General features: G+C 48.2%; 1 protein-coding gene across 9 annotated transcripts in view; it reads left to right on the forward strand.

Moving 5' to 3' along the window:
• The first annotated feature begins 6,692 nt into the window (after nt 1-6,692).
• Myo18a (myosin XVIIIA) overlaps nt 6,693-12,667 on the forward strand; it is a 104,948-nt gene continuing 98,973 nt past the window's right edge. For all 9 annotated transcript variants that reach the window (XM_057774516.1, XM_057774517.1, XM_057774525.1 and 6 more), the window contains exon 1: nt 6,693-6,801. The gene's annotated coding sequence lies outside the window, so the exon portion shown is untranslated. The remainder of the gene's footprint in view (nt 6,802-12,667) is intronic.

A 12,667-nucleotide genomic window follows, 5' to 3' on the forward strand; every position in this document is an offset into this window, starting at 1 on the left:
GTGAATTTGAGATTGGCCTTAACTGTGAGTAATCCTGTCTCAAAAATAAATAAATGTATAGGGGCTGAGGAGATGGCTCAGTGTACTGCCAGAGGACCAGAGTTAAGTTTAGCATCCATGTTGGGCAGCTTTCAATGGCCTGTAACTCAAGCTCCAAAGGACCTGATACCCACACACATGTGGCACACACTTGCATAGATACACACACACACACAAATAAATAAAATAAAAATTAAACAAACAAAAAAATACCTGACTCTAAACAAACAAGCAAACTTTCCTTTTTTTTTTTTTTTTTTACGGTTTATTTAGCTTTATTTTATGTGCATTGGTGTGAAGGTGTCAGATCCCCTGGAACTGGATTTTCAGACAGTTGTGAGCTGCCATGTGGGCTCTGGGATTTGAACCCGGGTCCTCAGGAGGAGCAGTCAGTGCTCTTAACCGCTGAGCCATCTCTCCAGCCCCGCAAACTTTCCTTTTAAAAACAAGTTTTAGTGTTTTGTCTGCAGGAGGGCATCAGATTTCACTACAGATGGTTGTGGATCACCATGTGGTTGCTGGGAATTCAGGAACTCTGGAAGTCTCTCCGGCCCCACAAACTTTTCTTAAAAAAAAAAAAAAAAAAAAAAAAAAAAGAATAAAAATAAAAAAGGCCAGGTGGTGGTACTCACACCTTTAATCCCAGCACTCAGAAGGCAGAGGCAATTGTATCTCTGTGGGTTCGAGGCCAGCCTGGTCTACAGAACTAGTTCTGGGACACATAGAAACCCTGTCTCAAAAAACCAAATAGAAAAAAAGAAGAAGCACAAAAGCAGCACATCCTCGCCAAAGGGTAAACACAACAGAAGCAGGGAGTGGTGACAGTGAGATAGCACTGTGGGAAAGATGGCTTGCTGCCAAGACCAGCAACCTGAGTTTGATCCCCAGAAACTACACACACACACACACACACACACACACACACACACACACACTGTAAGAAATAGATAGGAAGTATTGGAATCAGCCCTTCCTAATGGAATTGTGAGTATCTCCCAGGGAAGCCAACATCTGGAAGGGACCTTAAAGAGTCAGGGAAGACTCATTACTGAGGGGAGCGGACAGAAGGCTTAAATGAAGGACAGCATCCTCTCGAGCCTGGTGACCCTTTAGGGAACCATGAAGCTTCCCTGTTGCTGCTGTGTAAGTAAGGGCCTTTCGTCATGCTAGGGAGTTCAATTCCATGTCTTAGCCCAGGAGTCAGTAAACTGTAGCTCTGAGACCAAATCTGCCACACACCTGCTTTTGTAAATAAAGTTTTATTGGAACATAGCCATGCCTATTCATTCATGTATTCTCTTTGCCTGCTTTGGAGTTAGTTTTGAAAAGCTGGGACAGAGACCATCTGTTTAGCAAAGCTGAAACTATTTACTCTTGGGCTATTTATGGAGAATTTTGCTGATCCATGTACCAGGTCATGAACCTTTCATGGGAGTCAGGAAACTGAGACCAGGAAGCAACTGGACTATATATGATTGACAGTCACAGAGAGGGAGGATGCAGAGGAGGCAGGCAACTGTGGCTGTTGCGGTTGTCTAGACACACAATATGAAGTATGAAAGATGACATGGCAGGTGAACAGATGATAAAGAGAAGCATGGAGGAGCATCAATAGGACATCTGGGTGGGTGGGGACTAAAGGAATGGGGGCAGGAGTGCAGACCTGTGAATAACTGAGAGTTAAGGTCAGTCTTACAGGCAGAAGTTGATAATGGCCCAGGCCTGGAATCCCAGCTACTTGGGAGGCTGAGGCAGGACAATCTAAAGTTCAAGACCAGTTTAGGCAATTTATCAACACCTTGTCTAAAAAACAAATAAATAAATAAAAATTGAAGTAGTCTCTCCATGTAGCCCTGTAACTGTTCGGGCTGTCCTGGAATTCTCTGTGTAGACCAGGCTGGTCTTGAACTCATAGATTTCCGCCTGCCTCTGCCTCTCAGGTGCTGAGAGCAAAGGTGTACAAATTATGCCTGGATGAAAGGATTTTATTTTAATGATAGGGATGAAGCTCAGTGGTAGAGTATTTACCCAACATGCACCAGACCCTCCCTCCGTTCAGCAACACAGAAAATGAAACGAAGTGAGGCTGATGGAGAAGTTAGTACATTCAGTTTAGAACAAAAGTATTTTAGGGTATTTGCCACCAATTTCCACAACCTGAGTTTAAGTCTTGGGACCCACGCAGTAGAGGGATGATCCACCTCCTGAAAGTTGTTCTTTGACCCCCGCATGCGTGCTGGGACATGCATGCCCCCTCTCTACAGAAAACAAAAATTATAAGTGTAATAAAACAAACAATAGCAGCAACAAAAAAAGGGACTGGGGAGATGCTAAAGCAGTAAAGAGCACTGGCTTCTCTTGCAGTTCCAGGGGATCCAAAGCTCTCGTCTGACTGCCACAGGCACTGGGCATGCACATACACAGACAAACATGGCAGCAAAACACTTGTAGACATAAGATAAATTTATGAAAAAGGAAAATTATAATAAAATAATAATAAATTATTTTATTTTAATTATAATAAATAATAACAATAATAAATCTTGGTCTGGAGAAATGGCTCAGTGGTTGAGAACACTGACTGCTCTTCCAGAGGTTCTGAGTTCAATTCCCAGCACCTGCATCGTTACTCACAGCCATCTGTAATGAGATCTGGTGCCCTCTTCTGGCCTATAGGTGTACACTCAGGAGGAATAGTGCATACATAATAAATAAATAAACATGGGCTCAGTGGTTAAGAGCACTGACTGCTTTTCCAGAGGACCTGGGTTCAAGTCCTAGCACACACATGGCAGCTCACAACTGTCTGTAACTCCAAGATCTGACATCCTCACAAGGACATACATGTAATGTAGCAAAATACCAACACAAATAAAATAAAAATAAATTATAAAAAACAAATAAATAAATAAATCTTAAAAAATCAAATCTCTTGTTTTGCAAGGGTTTGTTGTTGGTCTTTGTTTTAAGTCCATTATCATTGCTTGCCTAGGCTGCTCTCATTCAGCACCCCTCTCCCCAATATCCAGGGCTACTGGCCCCTGCCTAGTTTGTACTGGAGGATGGTAGCATGGTAGCTAGTCATTTTGTGAGTTTTACACCTGCTGTCTCCTAAGCCTCACACTAACTCTATGACATACATTTTATTAGCCTCCCATTTTACAGATGAGGAAATAGAGGTCCAGAGAGATGAATAATAGCTAACATTAGCTAACCACGCACCACATTTCAAGTCCTGGGCTAATTGCTGTAAGTGAATTTATTCATTTAATCTTCTCCCAGCCTTCAGAGCTGAGCTAAGCACTATTATTATCCCCATTTTATGGATGAGGAAATTGAGGTTTAGAGAGGGCAAGGACCTTGCTGGCAGCCAGCTGGTGGAGTCCAGGATCCTCTCCATGTGGCCCCAAAGCCCAGCTGCTAGTCACTGAAAACTCCTAGGATGCAGTTTATCTAAGCAGTTCTGAGCAAGCGCTCAGATCTGCTACTTGTTGTGTGTGTGTGTGTGTTGGGGGGTGTGGCTTGGCTTTCTAAAGTCTGGTTTCTAATCCGGAAGATAGAAATAATAACAACAACTTGCTAACAGGGCAATGGTGGAGATTAAATGAGACAGTTCTATCAAGGAGTCAGCATGGTCTGACCCATACTGAGGGATCAACTGAAGGAAGGGGTTTTTAATAGCCTTTCTTGTTTCTCAATTGGCCTACCAAAGTCAGATTACCTTAGGAGTTTAGAAAAAGTCTCTAAAAAACAAGATGGGGGGACTGAAGAGATGGTTCAGAAGTTATTTAAGAGCATTGTCTACTCTTCCAGAGGTCCTGAGTTCAATTCCCAGCAACCATATGGTGGCTCCCAACCATCTATAATGAGATCTGGTACCCTTTCTGGCATGTAGGCATTCACGCAGTCAGAATACTATATGCATAATAAATAAATAAATAAACAAACAAACAAATAAATAAATAAATAATTTTTTTGAGACAGGTTTTTCTGTGTAGTCCTGGTTGTCCTGGAACTCACTCTGTAGACCAGGTTGGCTTCAAACCCACAGAGATACTCCTGCCTCTGAAGTGCTGGGATTAAAGGTATGCACCACCACTGTCCAGCAATAAATAAATCTTAAAAAAAAAAAACGAAACAAAACATGATGGGTACGGGCTACATCTGTAATCTCAGTACTTTAGAGGCTTAGGGAGGAGCCTGGGCTACATAGTGAGCTGCAGATCAGTCAGAGTTATAGAACAGGACCCTGTCACAAAAACAAACAAAACAAAAGAACAAAGTTGGAGTATAGCCCAGTTCTTAGCATGCACAAAATCCTGGGTGTGATCTCATCTTAGTCTCCCATACAATGACGTGGTGACCCATTGAGCAATCCAGCATTTGGGAGGCAAAGGTAGGAAGATCAGAAGTTCAAGGCCAGCCCGAGTTACACAAATTGGTGTGTCAAGAACAATTATTAAAAAACTGGCCCCTGCATTATTTTATGGGGCCATGCCCCATGAGGGGGGGAGAGGTTTTACTTTTACTTCCATTTATAGCAAAGACAAAGTGGTGGTGCACACCTTTAACCCAGAACTCAGGAGGCAGAAACAGCAGGTCTCTGTGAGTTCGAGGTCAAGCTGGTCTACACAGAGAGTTCCAGGTCAGCCAGAACTGCATACTGAGATCCTGTCTCAAACCAAAACCAAAAATTCAATCAAACACAAATCCAAACAAACAGCACTCAGTTTGACATTTATGGCAAAATTGAGTGGAAAGTACAGAGAGGATTTTTGTTGTTGTCTATGTTTTTTCCAAGACACAGTTTCTCTGTGCGGCCCTGGCTGTCACGGAATTCATTCTGTAGACCAAGCTGGCCTCAAACTCAGAGATCCACCTGCTTCTGCCTCCCAAGTGCTGGGATTAAAGATGTGCACCACTGCTGCCCAGATTCCCAGATATCTTAGGGTTTCTACTGCTGTGATGAAATACCATAACCAAAAGCAAATTGGGGAGGAAAGGGTTATTTTTGCTTGCACTTCCACATCACTGTTCATCATCCAAAGAAGTCAAGAGAGGAACTCAAACAGGAGGCAGGAACTGATGCAGAGGCCACAGAGGGGTGCTACTTACTGGCTTGCTGCCCATGACTTGCTCAGCCAGCTTTTTTATGGCATCCAGGACCACCAACCCAGGAATGGCCCCATCCACAATGGGCTGGGCCCTCCCCATCAACCACTAACGAAGAAATGCCCTACTGGCTTGCCTGTAGGATCTTATGGAGACATTGTCTCAACTGAGGTTCCCTCCTGTCAGATGCCTTTAGCCTTTGTCAAGTTGACATAAAACTATCCCGCACACCAGCTGAAGTTCATCAGAGGTAACATACAATCTATGGATATCCAAAAATGTATCGTGACGTGTGTTCACCAGTGTAATATCATACAGAATAGTATTACCACCCTTTAAAAATCCCGGGGCTCTGCCCTTCTGTCCATCTCTCCACCCTAGCTCCTGACACCGCCAACCTTCCATCACCTCTAGAGGACCTCGCTAGTTCTGCCTTTTCCAGGACAACATAGAATTGGGATCACAGAGTACGGAGCCTTTTCCAGTTGGCTTCTTTCACCTAGTAATGTGCAATAAGGGCTCCTCTGCGTCTTTCCGTGGCTTGGTTGCTCATTTCCGTTTGACTCTGAGTTTCATTGTCTAGATGTTCTATACCAGCTGAAGAGATATTGCTCACTTCTGTGTTTTGGCGATTATGAAGGACGCTGTTAGAAAGTCATGCAGGTTTTTGTGTGTACATAATTTCAACTAATTTGGGTAAATATCAAGAAGAGGTTAAATTTTGTGAGAAACAGTCTTTGAGAGACAGGTGTGGTGGCTCTCACCTTTCATCCCAGCATTCTGGAGGCAGAGGCAGGTGGATCTCCGAGTTCAAGGCCAGCCTGGTCTACAAAGAGAGTTCCAGGAGAGCCAGGGCTACACAGAGAAACCTGTATCGAAAAAGCAAAGTGAATAAATTAGTTAAACTCAATAAACCGTCTTTCACAGTAGTTGCGTCACCGCCACCATTTGGTGTTTGAGCTTGCCGTTCCCCTCCTTTCCCATGCTGACTCGGTATTTGGGGCCTCGCGGGTGTTAGACCTCTTAGAGCCTCAAGGGCGTTCTCAGACTAAGCTATTGAGAGCCTGTTCCCACCTTGGGGTGGAGCTTTGAAAGTGCCCCTTGGATTTAGCCAGTTGGCACCATCCAGCAGGGACTTTGGTGTACCTCTGCAGAGCCACTCTGGGAAGCAGCAGTACCAAGACTCAATTACAACCTTTGAACAGTTCTATCCTGACCAAGTCCATGAATGTCCGGTGCCTGCCTTGGGTAGGACTTCCAAACATTTAGCACGTCCCTCTGGCGTCTTCCCTGGACAGTGTAGCTCAGCACTTTCAGATATGCCCGCAGTCTCCACCAGTTAGAGCGGACAAAATCTCCAGGCAAGATCTCTCGGACACGGCCTCTAGGGTTTTGGAGTCCAACGAGGATCACCTCTGGGCAGCGCCGGGCGCCCCCTTGGCTCGAGTCTGGCGGCTCGCCCCGACATTAGGCGGGCGGGTGTCTATCCGGTCAGCCTCCAGCAGGGGGCGCCCTTCGGTCCGCTCGCCTCGCGCGGGCGCGGGGGGCGGCGCTGCGCTGCGCCGTGCTGCGCTCCAGCCGGGACCCGGCCGGGGCCGCTGGATGCCGCGTCTCCGCTCCTGCTGCCTGCCGGGCGGGCTCCGGCGGCCGGTGAGTACGGGGCAGTCCCGCGGGGGTGAACCGGGCCCGGGAGGGTAGCGCAGTGGGCTCGGGCCGGCCGGCGGGGCCCGCGGGCTCCTGCTCCTCCCCTGTCCCTTGGAAGCGGCGGCCCGGACTCTAGGCTCTGTCCCTGGCGGCGCCGCGGGGCTGGACAGCCCGGGTGGGGGCCGATCGGGAGCGGCGGGCAGGGAAAGCGCGGGGCCCGGGCTGGTAGGTTGGGCGCCGGAGGCAGGATAGGGTGGCCTTTGGCTGGGGAGGGACTGAAGGTTTAGAGGACCCAGGTGGCCCTGAGCTGTGGGATGGGGGCTGCAGCCTCGGAACTGGGTCGGGGGGCATCTCTGGGCTAGGCCCAAGACCCCCAAATGAACCGAGCGGGTGAGGCACTGAGGAAGACAGCGAGGAAGGCGAGCACCTCCGCCGAGTCCTTTATCCCTGCCAGCGGCCTTCACCCTTTCACTGCCAGGCCGACAGCGGGCTCCTCTCAAAAGAGCAGCTGCTAGACAGCTGGCAAAACAATGGAGACCCCGCTTCCCGGGCCCCCTCCTCTTGGGACAGATGATGGGGGCGGGTGGGCAAATGTCAGGCTAGGGGGATCAGCAGTGTTGGCTGTCCCGCTTAACTGGTTGCCCACTTCACCTTTCCCTGCATGGGGTGGGGTGTGTGTGGGAAGGTAGGGCAGCCTGTCCCAGGCCTCTGGGAGAGAGCACCGATGCCCCGCCCTGCGAACCTGCCATGCCAGTTGTTTCGCCAATGGAAGGGGAGGTGGCAGGGTCAGGTGCCCCCGCCCTTCCCTGTGCTGGAGGCGCACGCGTTGGTACCCAGCATGACCCAAGGAGTGGCGGTCACACTCCTAGAAGAGACAAGGCCTGCCGGCACACACCATAGGTTGGGGCATTGTTGTGGGGGTGTCGCCCTGTGGCAAGGCACATGTGTCCTACTGATTAGTTAGAAAGACTGCCGCCAGAAGGAGCTCGGGGTGGCTGGAGGTGGGAAGGGGAGGACAGCCAACTTGTTTCTGTACTCATTTTGCCTGGTCTTTTATCCAGCAAGGCGTGTGTTTGTCAGCCTCCTGGTGTGTGGTGGAGAGGCCAAGGAAGCATTTCCTGGAGGGGGCTGCCCTGTGGGGCCTTCCTGCCCTCAGGTAGCCCTCCAGTTAATAGAATTAGGATCTCCCTTCATCTCACTAATGCCCTGGGCTTGTTTGCATAGGTCGACTGTGCCTCTCTGTGTCCCTGACTTATCTGTGGCTGAGGCGCCCCTGAAAATGCCCCGCGGTAGTTGAGCGAATGCAGTGGGGTCATACTGGAAAGAAGGTGAAGTTCGCTGCAGGGCTAAGCGCCGGGCCCCTCTAGCAGGATGATGAATTCTGGCTGCCTTGGCTTATACTCACCAAATCTGGAGCTTTTTTCTTGAGCAGGTTGGTGTCCTGTTGCCATGGCAATAGGCTTGACTCAACTGTGCACCCACCCTTTCTGGTTCTGGGGCTACTTTCTATTTGGGAATACTGAAAGTTGCCCTCCTGATGTCTCCGGCTTCCTGACAGGCCTTGTTGGGTCTTTGCCAAAGGCCTGCCACCTCCTCAGCTTCCCCTCCGTCCTTTTGTAAGGAGGTTTTCCAGGAAGCATCTTCCTGGTTGCTGGACAAGACTTGGTTGGTTATATATAGCCTTGGGTGGAGGTGTGCTTGCCTATTGGGGATTAAGGATACTGGGAGTGGAGCCTCAATTCCAGGAAAACAATGGGGTGAGCTGTTGTGTTGCAGGCTGAGGGGACTGAGGAAGGGTTGTAGCCGGGGGAGGAGGGACTGAGTAGGAAGGTCACAGGCTATGGGTACTTCCTTTGAGAGCTTGGACTTTGGATAGTTGACTGCCGGATACTCGGTATCTGAGTATCTTGTTTGTTTGCTCTCTCCTGGCCTGGCTCAGGTCCCAGGTTGTGTGTGCGAAGGCTTCTTCCTCAGAAGCCGTTGTCATCACAGGGACGGTGCCCTTCCTAACTCTAGTGCTGTCTGGGCTTATTGCCCAGATAGATCCCTTTCAATGGCTTTGCTGGAGGCCGCTCTCTGAAGGGGGCAGGTGTCTTCAAAAATGGGACCTGAAAAGTCTAAGACTCCCCCGAAGCAGGTATCTTTAGGTGCACTGGGTGGAGCAGGACTGGGCTTTCCGTGAAAAGGGAATCCACCCTGCTGGGGTGGAGCAGGGAGTTGGGACTCCGGAAGTCTTCATCCAGTCTAAGTGTGTCAAAGGATTTCGGGGCAGCAGGGCTGTTCTTGCTGGGTGAAACCACAGATCTGCCCCTAGCCTCCGGAGTGGGCACCGCAGACTGAAAGCAGAGCTTTTACGTGAGTCCTGGTCTGGAGGGTAAAACTGAAGGGCTGGGGAGCCACTGTGTGTTCTGACTGACAGGTCCTCCCAGCACTCAGGAATTTTTAAAGTTTTAAAGTTGTGCTTTGGGTTAGGTCCTGGCTGCTTTAAGATCTTTACGCCTCATCCTACCCCAGTCATCGTTTTCTTTCCCCGCCCCAACTCTTCTGAGGTCTATTTTTTTTTTTTTTACTTTAATTATTTTCTGGGGTAGCCAGAATTAGAGGCTGCAGAGCAGTAGAGTTTGGAGCTAGAGTGGCAGGAGTGGGTGATGACTCTCTAGTCCCCCCCCCCCACTTCTTCATCTTCCCTTTGTGGAGGTAAGAATTGTGTGCCTTGTAAATGATCTGCATTCCCTTGACATTTCTGTTTAGACAAACAGGGGTTTTGTGTTGTAGACTGAGGCTTTTACAGGGCTCAACGATGGGTTTCTCTTTTTGCCAGGTACTTTATCATCTTTGGCTATATATATATATATATTATATATATTACATATACACACATATGTACACATATAGTCAAATTTATATATCTATAAATTCTCTGTTCAGATAGAGATAGTGTTGGGTTCAAGGTCACACGGCGAGTCTGAGACAGAGAAGGATTCGAACCTGTATCTTGTAGTACAGCAGAATTTCCCTCAAGCAGAGGTTTGGGGCAAGTCTGTGCAGTCAGACCCTTAAAGATTTTACAGTTGGAAGACCCGAAGCTGAAGAGGAGATGCCACTTGCTCAAGGTCACGCAGAAGGGGTGGGTGACCTGCGGAGGGATGGCAGGATTGGGCTGCAGACTGGAGGCACTGGAGGCTGAGGTGACACTTGGAGGGAGGGCTGGGCCTCGGGCATTCCTCCGTCCTCCCCGGCCTCCGCAGCTTGCTGCTTGTTGTGGGAGTGGGCTCCGCAGCAGCAGGCGGTGCCGGACTGCAGATGCTGCCGCTTGCTCTGCCGGCTGGCTGGCGAGGAAACGCCGAGGGCCACGGGGCTACTGGACTGCTCTGGGCGGGCCGGCTGATGTCATGTGAGAAGCGTGCACACCTGGAGCCAGATAAGCTCCGTGTGACCTGGCAGTGAGTCACGCGGCACTGCGGAGCTCAGCAGAAGCGGCGGGCGCGGGCCAGGTCAGCCTGCGCGACCCTGCGTGGCGCTGCACTGTCGCAGGCCGGCCTGGGGAAGAGGGACCTCGGCTGGAGGGAACCACGACTCCCGAGGTCAGAGGCCAAGGGAGAGAGGCCGGCCCCCTCGGGAAAGGCATTTCCTTTGTATTTATTTATGAGTGTGGGGTGGGGTGGGGGCGGGGGACTGACCTAAGGATCCATCCATAGCAGCCTAGTTAGGGCCTCCGTTTGGGGACACTAAAGCTATAGGTGTTTCCATTTCCTGGGGTTTCTGCTTTGCCCGCCGCAGGATGGTCCGTTTAATTCTCTCCTAAAGCCACAGAACACCACTTGAAAGTTTTGAAGACAAGAAGGCAAGCCTTATACTGACCATGGCAAATGCTGTTCACAGCTTTGATGCCAGTGGATTGCTCACTCACTAGATTACAAGAATCCCTTTTTCATTTTGTGAAATGGTCACCCTCCCCATCTCCGACTCTAGAGTCAGACCTTTTGTTTTGTTTTTGGTGCAATGCTGGCCATTCAAACCCAGGCCTGTCACAGGTGTCAGTCAAACCCTTTACCGCTGAGCTATTCTGCCAGCTCTGCAGAACTTTTATTACGTGGATGGGTAGAGAGAAAGTTAAATGTTGCATCAAAATATAAGTTAACATATGTATTTTTATGTTTTCTGTAGAAAATAAAGCATGCAGAAACATTGCTCAAAATCCCATTCCACTCAGTTCCCTTGCCCTCACTCGGACACACATGCACCTACCAGCTGAATATTCACATTGTAAAAAATTATACCATGGGCCAGAAAAATGCCTCAGCTGGTAAAGGTACTTGCTGCCAAGCCCGACGATCTGAGTTCAATTCCTGGGAACTTCATGGTAGATAGAAGGAGAGACCTCTCACAAGTTGACCTTTTATGTCTGCAGTGGTGCTGTGGTACATAAGCGCATATACGCAGATAAATGAATAAAACGTAATAAAAATTAAAAGTGTGTACGCATACACGCACACATATACCACAAATCTGTTTTTTTAGCTGTTCTAAAATCTGTATCTCTTCAAAGCATACATTTCCCCCCTTGAACATGCAAATAAAATATGTACTATACACGTGTACATTCACATACACATACATACATACATTAAAAAAAATTTAGCGGCTGAGTAGTTGTGACGCACACCTTTAATCCCAGGACTCTGGAGGCAGAGGCAGGTGGGTCTCTGTGAGTTCAAGGCCAACCTGGTCTACCGAGTGAGTTCCAGGACAGTCAGGGCTGTCAGACAGAGGAACCCTGTCTCCAAAAACAAAACAAGGAAAAAAATTAGCAACATGGGCCTAGGGAGACACCTCAGCTCTTCCAGAGCACTCACATGGTGACTCAAGCCTTCTGTAATCAGTTCTAAGGTAGCCAGTGCCCTCTTGCAGCTTCCGAAAGCACCAGACTTGCAAGCAGCCCCTATAGGTACATACAAACAGAACACTTGTGTACATTAAAAAAAAAAATCAGCATATACTGTCCAATAACTTGCTCTTCGTATTTAACACTATGGAGCCGGGCGGTGGTGGCGCACGCCTTTAATCTCAGCACTTGGGAGGCAGAGGCAGGCGGATCTCTGTAAGTTCGAGGCCAGCCTGGTCTACAAAGGGAGTTCCAGGAAAGGCTCCAAAGCTACAGAGAAACCCTGTCTCGAAAAACCAAAAAAAAAATAAAATAAATAAATAAATAAATAAATAAATAAATAAATAAAACACTATGGAATTTTTCCAGTCAGTGTACTTTTTTCTTCAGTCTGGGGAATTGAACCTCTAGCCTTGTACATGCTAGACAAACTCCTTAATGCTGAATCATACCCACAGCCTCTACCTCATTCTTTTAATAACTTCCTGGTTATTTTATAATTTAGCAGTTCCTCTAGTGATGCACATTCATGTTTATAGATTTGCCATTATAAATAAAGCCACAAAAGATTAGTTATGATTATTGTGTGGACCACCTATAGACGACCCACAAGTAGAATTGATCAGGCAGGGGCTGGAGAGATGCACTTGCTTCTCCAGAGGATCCAAATTCAGTTCTGTACAGCTCATAACAACTTTGTTGTTGTTGTTTTCTTTTTTCTTTTTTGGTTTTTCGAGACAGGGTTTCTCTGTGTAACCTTGGCACTCCTGGAACTCGCTGGTAGACCATAGTGACCTTGAACTCACAAAGATCCACCTTCAAAGACATTTGCTACCAGGGCCTGGATTTACAACCACTTGTAACAACAACTCCAAGGGACTGCACACCCTTTTCTGGCTTTTTCATGTACCTACACACACATGGTGTTACTCAAGTAGACACACACACATATACACATAAAATTTTAAGATAATTGAACTGGTCTAA

This window comes from Chionomys nivalis, chromosome 7 (genome assembly GCF_950005125.1).
Source record: "Chionomys nivalis chromosome 7, mChiNiv1.1, whole genome shotgun sequence".
In the NCBI taxonomy this organism is placed as follows: Eukaryota; Metazoa; Chordata; class Mammalia; order Rodentia; family Cricetidae; genus Chionomys; species Chionomys nivalis.